This window comes from Carassius gibelio, chromosome A25 (genome assembly GCF_023724105.1).
Source record: "Carassius gibelio isolate Cgi1373 ecotype wild population from Czech Republic chromosome A25, carGib1.2-hapl.c, whole genome shotgun sequence".
Lineage (NCBI taxonomy): Eukaryota > Metazoa > Chordata > Actinopteri > Cypriniformes > Cyprinidae > Carassius > Carassius gibelio.
In genome coordinates this window covers 5,293,282-5,299,281 of record NC_068395.1, presented here as the reverse complement: position 1 = coordinate 5,299,281, position 6,000 = coordinate 5,293,282, and positions in this window count along the sequence as shown.

Genomic DNA, 6,000 nt, shown 5'->3' with positions numbered 1-6,000 from the left:
GCCAATGGCAATACAAAACCAAAAGATAATATATCAATTCACTACTGTTTGTACTAGCTACCCCTCATGCTAGCTCTGTGAGCAGTGCGACTGAATGCTTCTGAATGATGTAACATGGCTAATGAGGTGTATCATGTGAATGGCTGGAAGGCGATCTCATCCGCCATTGACCCTCTTATTGGTTTTCAAAGGCTGCAGGCACAAACAGATCACTGGTGTATTGGTAAATGAGAGGAGAGCATTGAGTCTGTGTTATGTGGCTGATCAATGAAGCACTGATCCCTGCGCTCACAGAAACATTCCTGGTGATTAGTATCTGCTCCCATCATTAAGCACTAGCAGACGGCCTGTGGCGCGCGGCTAATAAAAGGATGCATCACATTTGTTCTTTTGTCTGTGATGCGCTTCTGCATGACTCAACTGCAGCAAAGAACATTCCAGTGTTGGATCTGTCTGAACACACTGCTCAGTTTCCCTCTTCTTCTGATGCCAGGATTTTCAGACGATATCCGATCCCTGACTGATCATTAGCTACAGAAATAATGACACCGTCTACAATACTCAAAACATACAAAATGTCTTAAAACTGTTAATTTCAACAAACATACGGAGAGAATTACCCATAAGGCTTTTTGGTAATGTGTTAATGTAGTTTCAAGCACATTTACTGATAGACTGACTAAATAAAAATTAATAAATAGAAATAAAATAGATATAAAACGAAGTAATTAATATCAGGAAGAATAAATAATTAAATTGTATATAAAAAGAAAATAAATACAATTAAATGGAAAATAAATTAAATAATAAATAGTAACGAATAATTACAAATAGGAATAAATTAAATGAATTCTAAATATAAATTAATGAATAAATAAAAATAAATTAGTGAATATATACATTTTTAAAAAATATAAATAAAAATTGTAAATTAATAAGTAAATAATAAATACCACTAAATGTGTAAAATAATTAGATAAATATGAATGAGTGAATAAAAAAATACAAATAAAATTATCCGAATAAAAATGAATTTAAGATGGATAAAGGGGGTAAAAAATTAACTAGCGCATTAAGGCAACAACCTTCTGCCTTGTGCATTTGGCATTATTTGAACCTCTTCTGATGATACCGTTCTGTTTTTTCCACCAAAGCACAAATCAGGCTGAATATGAAGGTCAGTGAGACCGAGGTCTTTTTTCCTTCAGCTTCTTTCATTTTTGAAGCCGTCAGCACGAGAGCCACAGAAACACGGCATGACATAATGGCCTCTTGTGGCAGCCTCTGAAAGTCCTCGCCACACTTCAGCGGTTAGCAGAATAACTCTTCCCGCTTCAATTACCTCCCTGTCACCTCCGCTCTAGACGGGATGATGGGGAATGAGAGAGGGGAGCCTGCAGCCAGCCTTGAGGTACATAAACATTTGTCAATCAGCTGGCAGGGACATGACAAACAAAATGTAAACAGCTCAGAACAAAGTGAACAAAGTGTAATACATAATCCACGTCAAAAAAATATGAATGCTAGTCCTAGTGTTTTCCCTGCCAATGGGCTCTCAAAATCCATGGACCACATCATGGGTTAAAGCTGCTGTCGGTAACTTTTGACGCTCTAGCGGTTAATAAACAGAACTGCTTGCGTCTTGCGGAAGAACGTCATAGCCGGAACTACTTCTCTCTGTTTATGTCTATGAAGAATCACAAAGGTACTGGGTTACTCCGCCGCGGTATCCCCGAAGCAATCTAAAATAGTCCGAATATAAACACTTATTATAGGTGCACCCTAGTGATTCAGGACAAGCTAAAAACACGGTTTGGAAAATGGATTCATGGTGTACTCGCTTATTATATACATTTTTCTACATTTTGAACACAAACAAAGTTACGGACCGCAGCTCTGATTGGTTGTTTCTTACCGGGAGCGGATATCTTTCTGCAAATGGCAATAGGACCACTGGGAGGAGCCAGAGGAGCTTGATTTTTTTCACAGATTATCTGTCTCATATTCTACTGTCAGGACATAATGACAGGTTTAAAAAAAAACGTAAAAAATCTATTTTTACAAAAGGTCCCTACTGCAGCTTTAAGTGCCTTTGCAAGAGCGAGGTTGTTTTGTACTAGAAGCTATTGAAGAGACACCAACAAATCCATTGCAAAGACAAAAGCAGACCTGACATGAAAAGACGAGCTGGTCGCAGACACTGTGCCATTGTTTGTTTTGTGAAAAGAGCTTGCAAGAATGAACTATCATCCTAATTAGTCACACACTATTAACTAGCTTAATTACCAAGAGCCCTGAAGCCACAAGCCTCTCTGGCATGATCAGACGCTCTGTATTGTACAGAAAATGGGCGTCTCTTATCTGACTTTGATGAGGTTAGCAAGGCATGCTTGATTTTTAAATGTGATCTCCTCTAGTTTTGTCAGTTTGAACCTAATTAACAAAAACAGCCAATGGCAGCAATTTGTTAGGCGTCTCGTTCACATCCTGCGCTCGGCAACATGCTGCGCAAGATTGTGATCAGGAGACGGAGAGATTGTGCAACTCCGGGTCTCCCCGGGCAAATGTTTCCGTGGCATCAGATGAACATTATCTGGGTTTTAATCTCATCATGTCAGTGCCTTTTCAAGCCAAACATTGAAAATGTGCAGTGCTGGGGGTCCTGCGGGAGCGGAATTGAAAAACACAACGCATGCCGTATACTCTCAGGTAAAAAGCCAGTGGTAGGATGTGAAAATCTATAAACAGTCAAAACAGAGTTTGCTTTTTGCAAAGAATCTATAAATGCATGGGGCTTTAGATGCACTTAAAATGTTGTAAAAGCCTTTCTTTAGCTAGAGCCAGGCAGAAGAGGTCCAGTCAAGTGGAAGGGATTTAAAAACACAAAGTGCTATTTTCTGACAGCACTGTACAAAACAGCAGCCGTCCCGGAGCTAAGCTGCCTCAGAGCCGCCCTGTGCCATGGACGTGAACCCTCTGGCCTCATGTCAAAACACTCAATATCCTCTAAAAGTTCCACACAATTAACATTTAACATGCTGCTCATGGTGCATGCATAATCTTCTGAAAAATCCATCCTCAAGTTCTAGAAATGCTTTACCACTAATGAGCACTTTCACACTGAATTACAGACTGTGCAGCCCTTCTTGGCCCGGTTCCTGAGGGAAATAGCACCTGTCACAAGCCAAGCTGTACTCTTCAGGGTTTACAGGGACAGTCAGGCAGTGAGCGTGTGCTTGGAGCCATCAGCTATACCTTTCTCACCTTTCCTTTCACCTGTGTCTCTGAAGGTTACATTTCTATGCAGATCATTTCCCGTAAAGCCCAGGAAAGAACTTGCTGGCATTCAGACGTCGCTGTCTTGGATCCAAAAAGGGCCTGGGAAAGATTACTGAAAGGATCTACAAGAAAAGTTTGTACATGAATGTTACCCCCTCATTCCTGTCCTCTATAGTCGACTGATCGTTAGTCAACCAGAAGAAGCTTTGTCGACCAAAATTGTTAAATAAAATCCACAGGCGAAGTCGGACAGTTTGTGACAGATTACCAGTCAGTCTATGGTAATACAGTACATGGGGCATCCACCACAAATGCGGTTTATCATCTGAAAGATATAAGTCTTAACAATTTTACATGGCAGCTCAATGTGATGTGAACCTTTTGTTTGTGTGCACTCACAATAAAAGAAAAAAAAACATGGTGCTTTTGTAAAATAAAGCAAACATGATGTGCTCTCTGCTGTCTCGGTCTCTGAACTTGAGCACAAAACTATCTTTGCCTCACAGATTTTACTATTGTGTACTTTCAAATGAACTTGTTCAACTGGAAAACAAATATTGAGCCACAGGACACATCTTCATATTCTAAGTCCTAAACAAACAGCTTGCCTCAGATATTCATTTGTTGGTTAATCATATACTCATCCTGACATTGTTCCCAACCATTTTATTTTTCATGGAAACGGTTCATTTCTTGAAGAATACACTTTCACTATTTCATATACTTTACTAAAAGTGGAGGACTAGGGTTGTCAAGCTCCTAAATAACAAAACAGCATACTAAAAGTAGTGAAGATTCAGTGAACCTCTTGAAATCATAAAGAGTGGCCAGGATATTCTTCAAAAATTCACCTTTTGTGTTCCAAGGAAAAGCAAGCAAGTGGTGGGAATAAATGTCCAGTTGTTAATCTAAATCCCAAAAAGTGTTGTACATAAGGCTATACATTTTGTGCAAGCCTCGTACCTAAAGTGCCTCAGTTTACTGATCCTAGTTTCAAAAATTGCATTTCCACACCACCTTTTATGCCACTCCTCCTGTCCCATTTCTCACTATGTAATGGTATTTGCCACGCAGGAGTCAGCGAGAAGATTCCAGACTCACAGACATCAACAATTGGGTGTCAACAGCCTTGTAACCATGGAGCCTTTCCCAACAGGAAACACTTGGAGCCAAATGACTTTTATGGACTGGTTAACCCTCTGAGGTCCAAGAGTATTTTTGGGGCTTGGGGAAGTTTTATCATGCCTTGACATTTGTGCTTTTTCAGTTGCTTATACACATCTAATGGCTAAAGTCTAATATCACTGTAATCAGCACAAACTGGGCTATAATAATATGTGAGCAGCATGTCTGTACATGATTGTGTTTTTGAGAAAAAAAAAATGTTATGAGTGGTTAGTGAAAAATTAAAAATGTTAAATCAGTTGACAAAAGCCATAAAACACATACAGAAAAATTGTTCCCGGGACTTTTGAGAACTAGAGCTTGTAGCCTAGAATTTTTCTTTTTCGAAATTATGTGAAAATCATCTGGTTAACTCACTCACGGGAAACAATATATTGATTTACATTTTCTAAGACACTTTTTGGTGATAAAAGTCATATCCGAGTAGGCGTCAACTATCATGAATATCATTGTGATTTACACCTGAGAAGACAAAGGCCCGCATAATGAGCTGCATAATGAGCCTTTCAGTCAGCTGTCACTGAGAGGGAAGGGTTACAAGAAAGAATGTGAGGACAAAATAAATCTATATAATTTTATGTTTGAAGTTTATTTAGAATATATTAAATTATCCCACAACATCATTTAGTATTCACTTGTGAGTGCAGTTAAACAGTTTATTAGGAACAATCAAAACTGACTTTCAAAGCTGATATGTTTTTTATTGTTTTTTGCATCATTTCTCTAGTCACACAATCCTAGAGAAATCCTTTTAACAATCTGATTGTCTACAAAAAAAAATATTATTATTAATATTGAAAATAGCTGAGAATATTTTTTCAAGTATTTATGGGATAAATTAAAAGTACAGCATTGTTTGTTACATTTACTTTTATTTGTTACATTTATATTATTTACATCAAGCTTTTGAATGGTATAGTAGTGTATATTGCTATTGAAACTTCATAATGTTTCACTTGATTATACATTTAGTCAGGAATTATAGTTTGTAAAAAAGTCTAACTAGTAAAATGTTTACACGTTATGTGAAAACTAGTACAATAACTTATTTAATTTTTAAATAAATAAAAAAGATACTTGTTTATGATCTCTGATGAATAAAGCACTTCATTCTTTTTTTCTGAGGAAATCCAAATCTCAAATCCTGAGGTAATCCACATCACATATTTTTGGGGTGAATTTTGTTTTATTTCTCTCATCGTGAAGCAAACAGTAAAATGAAAAAAAAATCTAGCTGTGTTGTTTTCTGTTGTGTGGGCGTATTCAAGCCGCGTGCTTCAGTGAAACATAAGAATCTGAATAGCACGTTCAGCGCGGGGGCGTGGTCGCATTAGAAGATAATGAAGGTAGATGTGAAAAACAGACATCACATTGTTTTCATATGGATAACTTTATCACAGAATATCTGTTTTCGGCAGTACTTGTTTAGTTTAGTAGTAGACATGTCCGGCTTTCTATAGATATCTCTCTCATGTCTCTTTGTTGATTATTCACTGAGTTACAGTTCATTTTAACTTAAATAATTTAAGTTCTTTT